We start from the raw sequence: 9,731 nt of genomic DNA, 5'->3' as shown, positions 1-9,731 counted from the left end.
GAAAGAGGGTTCCCCTGTTCTTGGATGAAACAGGCTCTGATATCAGTTTACATTTAGGACAGCATTCGATTTACAGACAGAGAAACCGTTTAGCCACCCTCATGCTAGTGTTCTGGGCATTTGGTAGATGTGTCCCCTACCAGTTCAGGCCTGCAGAGAAGAACCTTGCAGACAGTGGGTCGGCCTCATATCCATTTCCTGATTAATCATCTCTGCTGGGAGTTTTTCCTATATCCAATTGCCTGGAAGCCATGGGTTTTGGAGACTGGGAAGATTGTGGGGGAAAAAAATCGGGGCAGAAATGCCTCAGTTGAAGCTAAAGAGTAAGATCTGGTTTGTTTGAAAACTTTCCTGAAATCTAAATTTGCATAGCAAGAACACATTTTTACACAGACTGTGTATCTATGTGGAGATACATTGTTATCATGCTGGTAATGATTACAGAGGGGCTCAAGCACCACCCTCTCCCACCTTCCAAAGATACTCCTTAAAGTTGCTACTAGAGGGATCAGCAGATGGCATAATGGTTACATTGCTGGACTCTCACATGGCTGACCACTGTTCAAGACTTGGTAGTTTGAAACCTACACCAGACCATGTGCGTGTGTGCCCAAAATCCTGAGAGGAGAATGATGGAGAAGGGATTGCGATGTGGTTATCCTCTCTAGGGGGTGACCTCTCAGTTTCTGTCTCTCTATCTGTCTCTCTGGTGAGCGCATGTGCCCTATAACCAAAAAAAAAAAAAAAAATTGCTAGGCCTTGGCTCCATTCTATGGGGATACAGTTGGGATCAGCTTCTTGGATAAACCCTGAGCACAGAAATGACTTCCTTCTTCTTTTAGTATATCTATAAATAGTGCCCATCATATCTTTCCAAAAGGATCACAAATATGACTTACACTCTTATCTTCACTTATTTCCCTAATATGCTCCTGCTACTCCTTGCACATACCCACAGCATAAAATTTAATATAACTTTGTCACTTTTTAGCAATGTTTACCTATTTATTTCTTTCATGAGAGAGAAAAAGACAGAGAGAATGTGCATCACAGAGTCTTGACGCCACAATCCACCCTCATCTTCAGCCCGTCCTGGATCATGGGCACGCACATTCCTGACCTGTTGATGGAGGTTTCTGGATGTAAGCCCCTGTGGGCCAGTCTCACAGAGCATTACCTTTTAGTACTGCACCACTGTCTGGCCCCCGTCTGATCATTTTATGTTTATTTGTCTGCCACCCTTACTAGATTGATTCTGAGCTCCTTGAAAGCAGAGACTTTACTGTTCCTATCAGTGTATCCTAAACCTTGACCCAAGATGTATTTGTAGTCAATGTTCAAAAATTGTATTGTTACTATTTTGCTATGGGATATGTGCACTGGGGAGAGCCAGAGAGAAAGCACCCCAAAGGGGAGTTGACCATCCCACATCCCTTCTCCTCTATTTTCTTTTCAGGATTTTGGCCACTTGAGCTCATGTGCCTGGCGTGTATTTTTTTTCAAGCTGCTGGGTCCAGGACTCAAACCGCACAGTCAGCTCTGTGGTATCCATCTACCTTAACCACTCTGCTAGCTAGCTGGCCCAGAAACTATATTACTTAAGATAATGAATACAACATATAACTACAAGGGTAACTATGGCATTATTGTCAACAGATAGCTAGAAATAGAACCAGATTTAGAGTTAGAAAAATCAGATGGCCCAGCAGATTGGTATCAGGAGCCCAATGACGATAAACAGATTTCACTGAAAAAAAAAAAAAAGAGGGAGAAAAGAGGATGGCAAAACAAAGTGAAAAGAAATCAGACCAGGAAACTCAGTAGAGGAGAAACAGAACAGTAAAGATAACAGACTAAGAGGCAGACAGTTGAAAAATGTTAAAAGTCCATACAACTCACACATTTTTTAAAATAATTATTTATTTTTAAATTCTATTAATTATCATTATAATTTTTTTAATTTGCTATAGGACACATGCACTCAAATAGAGACTCAGAGAGAGAGAAAGTGGCCAGGTCTGGGACTCAAATCGCTATCAGTCATGTGCGTCTAGTGCCTTAACCACCATGCCTGCCACTTGCTGTCCCCTCAACTGACAAATTAAGAGTGAACATAGGGAAACAACTCAGCTCCCAAATGGTGATCTCCATTCTAGTAATTGTAGTAGTTGTAGTAACAATAATTAAAATGACACCAAGTACTAATGAGAATTCATCTGCTCCTTGGTGTCTCATAATTTAGTACCTGAGTGTTTACAAAGCAACTTCCCTTTCAAGAAGTAAGTGATTCCTCAGACACAGTGTACTCTCTCCGTTGCCCTTATCCTCTCATACCACCCCCAAAATGCTAAAATACATTCCCAGAGTGTTTCTTCCCTTTAAAAACCAAACAGAAGTATCTTGTATATTTGTCTTTGAAATGCCAGTAGCACAGAAAAGGTTCTCCATGTGTTTTTGTTGATTTATCATCTTATATCTAACTCACAGCATGTTGCAAGATAAATGGGTCCTGTTTTCTTCCCCCATTTTTTAGATGAGGAAACCAGAGACATCTAGTCCCAGCTGAAGTTGGAAAACAAATCTGAGACCTGAACACAATGGCTTTTTCTGCAGTGTCATGCTACAGCCTAGAAAGATTTCCAAGGTCACATTTCTTATTAATTACTCCTTTTCTGTTAGGAATTCTAAGAAAGCACATTCCTTTAGTATTCACATAGAGGACCAAAGAAATCTCTTGCCAAAGTTACAGCTTCTCATGTTTTGCAAGGATCAAGGGCAAGGCTTAGTACTTTTGAGTCTGTTTTGAGCACCTAAAGCACTCTTTCACATTTTGAAGTGATGGAAAACAGGAAAGGTATTTTGCATTTGGATGTAAAAATCCATGTGTATTCTAAGGGAAATGAAATCCATGCATTTCTGATTAATTTACACTTAAATCAATGAAGTGTTTTGCAAAAGATATTTGATGTTCAAGAAGTCTTTTAAAAAGAGCCTAATAGGATTTTAAAGCAGTTTTTGTCTTAAGAACTTATTCCCCCACCCTCCATGATCTTACACCCAAATAATGCAATTTCAGAACAGAATTTTATTATTTTCAAAATCTTTCCATTTACCCCTACCTTGAAGTAGTTAACCTGAATTTTATTACTAGTTTCTTTTCCTAATTTTTATCTATCTATCTATCTATCTATCTATCTATCTATCTATCTATCTATGTGTCTATCTGTCTTCTATTTATTTTGCCAGTGTAGTTCTCAATAGAACAGTGGCTATACGTGGAGAATCTGTCATAATATTAGGTTGCGATTTTCTTCGAACTACAGAAAGCTCAGAGAGTTCTAGGAAAACTGAAGGATGAATTACACAAGATTTCTGTGTGTGAGGCCAGCAGGTAACATAATGGCTAAGGCTCTGGACTCCGGCTTTCAAGTCCTGGACCCCACCACTTAAAAATCATGCCTGGAGGGACCAGCAGATGGCATAATGGTTATGTTGCTAGACTCCCACGTAGTTGACAGTGATTTGAATCCTGGACCCAGTGGATTGAAACACATCGGGTGTGTATGCATATGTGCCCAAAATCCCAAGAGAGGAATGGAGGAGAAGAGATTGCGGTATGGCCATACTCTCTCACTTTCTGTCTCTCTGTCTCTCTCTGTGTCTCTGGCAAGAGCATGCACCCTATAGCAAAAATCTCTCTCTAAAAAAAAAAAAAAAAATCAAAATCATTCCTGGACGTAGTCAACAGCAGTTTGAGTACTGGACCTGGTGACTTTGAACTCACCCCAAATGAATGTACATGCAGGTCCAAAACCCTGAGGAGAATGGGGAAGAAGGGACGGCAACATGGCCATCCTCCCCGGGGGGGGTAGGTGGTATTTCTCACTTTCTGGTTGTCTCTGTATGTCACTCCAGCAAACACACACACTCTATAGCAAAAAAAATCCCTTAAAACAAACAAACAAAAAAAAAATCATGTCCGGGGGCCAGAAGATGGTGTAGAGCTTACATCGCTGGACTCCCACATTGGCCAAGCACAGTTTGAGTCCAGGACCTGGTGGCTTGAAAATCACATTGGGCACTTGTATGTGTGCCCAAGATCCCAGGAGGAGAATGGAGAAGATTGTGGCATGGCCTCCCATCCTGGAGTATGATTTCTCACTTTCTCTCTCACTTTCTATTTTTCTCTCCAGTGAGCACACACACCCTAAGGCAAAAATCTCTATTAAAAAAAAAAAATGCCTGGTGCAAGTGCATGTGTGTGTGCCCAAACTCTCAAGAGGAGAATGGAGGAAAAGGAATTATAGCATGGCCATTCTTCTTGGGGAGAGGGGTGATTTCTCACTTTCCCTCTGTCTCTCTTGGTGAGTTCATTCACCCTATAGAAAAACAATTAAAAAATAAAATTAAATTTAAAGAAATTATATGTAAAGGAAGAAGATTAAAAGGATGAGGAGGAGGACTTGGAATAGGCAGAAATTCCATGTTTGTAGAAGAGATAGTGTATTGAGGGTTGATGGTAACTGGAATTAATTGAGGGGTCATATGGTGGCAGTGGCAAGGGATGGGGGGTACAGTGGATTGTTGTGTTGTGTGACCTTGATGGGAGCATGCTCATTCTTGGCCTCTTTATCTCATGGAAAAAGGAAATAAACTTTGTTACGGGCCAGCAGGTGGCATGGTGGTTAAGGTGCTGGATTCCCACATGGCTGACCATGGTTTGGGTCCCAGACCTGGTGGCTTGCTTTCTCACTTTCCTTCTCTCTATCTCTCTCTGGTGAGCACATGTGCCCTACAGCAAATTGAAAATAATAATAATAGCAACAATAATGATGAAATCATAATTTTTAAAAAATAAACTTCTTTAATAAGTAGAATTAATTGGCCAACCACTGTCTGCTGGTTTTTGTTTTGTTTTGTTTTTCAGATTGTCATTTCATCAAACCCACAGAACCTTTTGGAGAATGCAGATGCTATTACCTCCATTCTTCATATGACAAAAAGTGAGACTCAGAAAGGAATAGTGACTTGCTCAAATCCCACATCTATCAAAGGCAAGTGTAGAATTTCTAACTATGGTTTAGATCCAGCCCAAATTTGTTAGAAGACTTCAGGTAGGTCATGTTGCAGGTACAACATCTCCATGGTGATTTCTGATAGGACACTGCTGTGGAAAATAAATAGATCACAAAGATTCTTACTTTCCTCCCTCCCTCCCTCCCTCTCCCTCTCTCCCTCTCTCTCTCCCTCTTTCTCTCTTTTTTCTTCCCAGGGTTTTGCTACAGGGCATGTGCACTACTCTTGCTGGAGAGAGACAGAGAGATGAAAAGTGAGAAATCACCTCCCCAGGATGGACAGCCATGCCACAATTTCTTCTCCATTCTCTCCTTGAGATGCTGGTCACACATGCACAAATGCCCAGCGTGATCCTCAAACCGCCAAGTCTGGGAATCGAACGATAGTCGGCCATTCCTACTCTCTTTCAACACTGATTTTTGTCCAGACAGACTCCAGTTCCCTACCAGGACTGATCTCTCTCCAAGCAGAAAGCCAGCCTCAGTCTCAGAGCCCTAAGCAGATTCCAAGTGCTTTATTAGAATGTAAGGACATTGTCTTGCAGTCATTCAATGTATTATTTATAAGTTTACCTTATATTTGTGGTGAGTGACAATAATTTTCTTATTTTTAGATGTTGTATAAAGTTCCCTTTTAAAACAAATAGTTATTTTATGTCTTTAAAGAGTTAATTGATTAAAATATTATATCACATAGAGTATACAGCACAACAACAACAACAACAACAAAAACACACATACACAGAGAACTATATAAATGACTGCAGCCTGGAGAGAAAAAAAATAACTATATTAAATCAAAATCCTTTCAGTGTACTGTTACAAGTAAATTGTCACCTTAAACTTGAAGGCATACACATTTAAAGCACTGTTCTTGAGTGTAAAGTGTTTATTCAACATCGAATGTCCCAAATATTTCTACTTTGATTTCCTATAAAATCAACTCTTAAAAATATAAATGTCAGGTTTGTTAGTTATAAAGAATTGGAACAGTATAACCTAGACCAGTGGACATTGCAAAAATGCTTTTAGTCTTCAGGTACAAACAGTGTTATACTATTGTATCTCTTTCTGCCTCCCCCACTAATATTTCAGAGCAGTAATCATCATCTTCAGTTAGCATCCTGAACATAGTTGATGAAAATTCCACTGTAGTTTGGTCTTTTTCAGAGAAGGCTGAACTAAATAAATCAAATAAATCTTCCCAGTATACCAATTCGGAGCAGCCTATATGAAAACAAACTAAAACCTACTTCCATTTTTTTGCGCCTATTTTATTTGGTTTATCACCCAATTTCATTTGGGGAGACATTGTGGTCCTTTTCAATGAAAGTTTATTTTTATTTTTTTCCTTTGCCATTGCAGAGGGAAGTCAACATGTTGCTCATAAAGTGTTAAAGTCTTTATGAACTACTGATAGATATGAAGGAAATGCTCTGAGGATTAGGAGGTGATATTGTGGCAAAATATCCACTTCCTCTAAATATTACCTACAGTAGTTTTATAGCAAATATTGCTGAAGAAAGAGAATATAAATCACTTAAGGCCCTCGGGACTTAATACTGAAGTACCATTTATGTTTTCCTTTTGTTTGAATTACTGACTAACACTGTACTGAGTGGGGAGAAAAAAAAAACTTTACAAAGAAAAGTGGAGAGAGAGGAAGTGAGGAAAAGGAAATACACTGTCCCTCAGTATCTGCAGAGAATTGTTTCCAGAACTTCTGTGGATGCTAAAATTCACAGGTACTTACGTCACTTTTACAGAATTGTGTAATATTTGCATATAATCTATGTATATGCTCCCATATACCTTTTAAAGTATTTTTTATTTATTTTTTAGGTTTTTCGCTATAGGTAAGCTGCACTTGTCAGAGAGGAAAGAGACAGAGAGGGAAAGTGAGAAATCACCCCCAAGGGGTATGGCCACACATTCTCCTTCTGGGATTTTGGGCATGCATGCATATACCCCCAGTATGATTTTCAAGCCACCAGGTCTGGGATTTGAACCATGGATGACCATGTGGGAAGTCCAGCTGCCTTATCCACATGCCACCTGCTGGCCCTGCTCCCACACACTTGAAATCATCTTCAGGTTCCTTATAATATCTAATATAATGTAAATGCCATATAAATAGTTGTTATACTATATTGTTTAGGTAATAATGGCAAGGAAAAAGACTGTATATATTCATACTCAACTGTCACCATCTTTGTCCTAACTATATAGTACATGTCAGCAATGATGTAACATTTTCCATCCAATTTTGGCTACACCTGTAGAAGTGGAACCCATGGGTTCTTGGGACCAGCTAACTCTAAGCACTGAACATTGTGTCTGGACCGTTTGGCTTTGCTTGGTGTGCCCAAGACCTGGAGTTCAGGGCATTTCTGTGAAGATAGTCACCATCTTTTATCAGTGCAAAGATCCTAAGTATACAATTCTGGAAAGTATCAGGAGAAAGTATGAGTTTGGATTCAGAAATTCTAGGACATATTCTGGGCCCTGTCACTTACTAGGTATAGGACCTTTAAAAGGTAAAAAATAGCTATTAGCTTTTGTTGTTTGGATTTGTTTCTCTTTTAACAATGAGTTCCTGGTAGTCAGTACTTGACAAATTGTAAAAGGACCCTCCCCATTTTCTTTTCTACTGCCCTGTGAATTTGTTCCCGCTGACTGAGTCAGTCAGGATGAGAATGCTAATATATTATAGCAGTCTTTTGTCAATGTCACTTTGATATCTATACAGAGCTTTCACCTTTTTTTTTCTTTTTCTGCAGTTACCACCTACACTACCCTTCAGTAAAAGACTGTGTTTAACCTCCCTGAATCTTGGTCTCTTTGTCAGAAATATGGGGAAAATAACCCTTGTCTCACCTCTCTTTTTCTCTCACTGGCTTGTAGTACGATTTTAGAGATATGAAATATATGTGACAAATTGTGTTTACTACACACACACACACACACACACACACCACACTTCAGTCATTTATGTCACTGTATGAGGTCAAAAGTGAAAAATAATCATGCTTCCTCTTTTTCTAAAATTTTGAATCTAATATCTGTTCTTTCCTTTTTTTTAATTCTTTTTTTTTCCTTTTCCTAGAGAGAATAGGGCATGTGCACTCACTAGAATGACAGAGACAGAAAGTGAGAAGTCAGCCCCCTGCAGGTGGCCATCCTGCAGTCCCTTCTCCACCATTGTCTTCTTTGGATTTGGGTCACACATGCACATGTGCTTGGCGTAAGTTTTAAGCCACCAGGTCCAGGACTCGAACGGCGGTCGACTACATGGGAGTCTCGTGACATAACAGCTATGCCATCTTCTGGTCCCTATCTGTTATTTTCTATAATGTTACTATGAACAGACAGAGAAAGTGGGGACCATGCTGTATGTGTGTGGGGGTGGGGAAGGGGAGTGAACAGTATCTCCCTCATGAGCAAACATGTTTGTCTGGTTTGCCATACTCTTTGAAAATCTCACCATGTGCCTTTCTCATTAAGAGCCAAGTCAAGGTATGAGTGCTTAGGAGTAATAGTATTCAGTTTATTGGATTAACTCACTAGAAGTCAGTGTCTTATTAATGTATAAATAAGTGCATGTGTGAGCCTATCTACATGACGGCCGGTTTCATCAAGCAAGCAGTAAATCTCGTGTTGGTCCCTACTTAGTACCAGGTGCAGATAATTCAGAGACAAATGATACAAGATGCCCTCAAAGCTCAGTCAAGTGGCAGAAACAGACAATGTGAACACATCATCTTGGTATGACAGCTCTCAAGTGCTGCAGCAAAATGCATTGATGAAAGCAGTGAAGGCTTCGGAATCAGAGAATATCTTTGGAGATGTCACTTAACTTCTCTGAAATATCCTCATAGCCTTCTAACCTTGGGGGTCCATTAATGGTCTCAGAGAAGTAGCTGGGTGTGGCTGGAGTGTAGGATACTTGGCAGAGAATGGGAAGAGCAATGCGTCACGCGCCGAGGAAGTTAAATTGGTCAGCTCGCTGGGGTCTTATGTTCCATGCTTAGGATCCTGGGCATTAATTGACTGATTCTCTCTCAGGTTGAGAAATATCCTGTAGAGGTATGTGTATATATATATATATATATACACATACATATATATCACCTTTATGATAAATGTTTTAAAATTTCACCCTAGAAGTTGGGTGAAGTATAGATCAGATGAGGGAAAATGTTGGAAGTAACTGCAATACTAACAAAACAACAACTAACATAAAATAGTGAAACAGCACTGTTATAAGTGCTTTAATTCATTGACTGTTTATTAAAACCCTATGATATGGATATTCTTATTGTCCTTGTCTGCATACAGATCAGAATAATGAGGTACAGAAAGGTTAGGTGACTTGCCTATGACCACATAGCTAGAATGGCTTCAGAGATGCTACCTTTAACCACTATATTATACTGTACTAGTACAGGCAAAAGAATCAGAAAGATTGAACCAGTCTAAAGCATTTTTTAAACACACTTATTAGGGTTAGCCAATGGTGTGGTGGTTAAAGTGGCTGATCCCACATGGCTATCTGCACAGTTCAAAGCTCAGATCCTATAGCTTGAAAAACATGTCAGGCACATGTGTGTTTGCACAAAATCACCGTAGAAGGGATAAATGGAGAAAGAATTGCAA

General features: G+C 39.6%; 1 long non-coding RNA gene across 1 annotated transcript in view; it reads left to right on the top strand.

Annotated features, from left to right (window-relative positions):
- LOC102499833 (uncharacterized) overlaps positions 1 to 5,048 on the top strand; it is a 9,908-nt gene extending 4,860 nt beyond the window's left edge. Inside the window, exons 3-4 of the long non-coding RNA XR_333873.1 lie at positions 2,534 to 2,644; positions 4,928 to 5,048. This is a non-coding gene — a long non-coding RNA (uncharacterized LOC102499833). The remainder of the gene's footprint in view (positions 1 to 2,533; positions 2,645 to 4,927) is intronic.
- The last annotated feature ends 4,683 nt before the right edge of the window (positions 5,049 to 9,731 follow it).

This window comes from Tupaia chinensis, unplaced genomic scaffold (genome assembly GCF_000334495.1).
Source record: "Tupaia chinensis unplaced genomic scaffold, TupChi_1.0 Scaffold000105_1, whole genome shotgun sequence".
NCBI lineage: Eukaryota > Metazoa > Chordata > Mammalia > Scandentia > Tupaiidae > Tupaia > Tupaia belangeri.
This window is presented reverse-complemented; position numbering and strand designations above follow the sequence as displayed.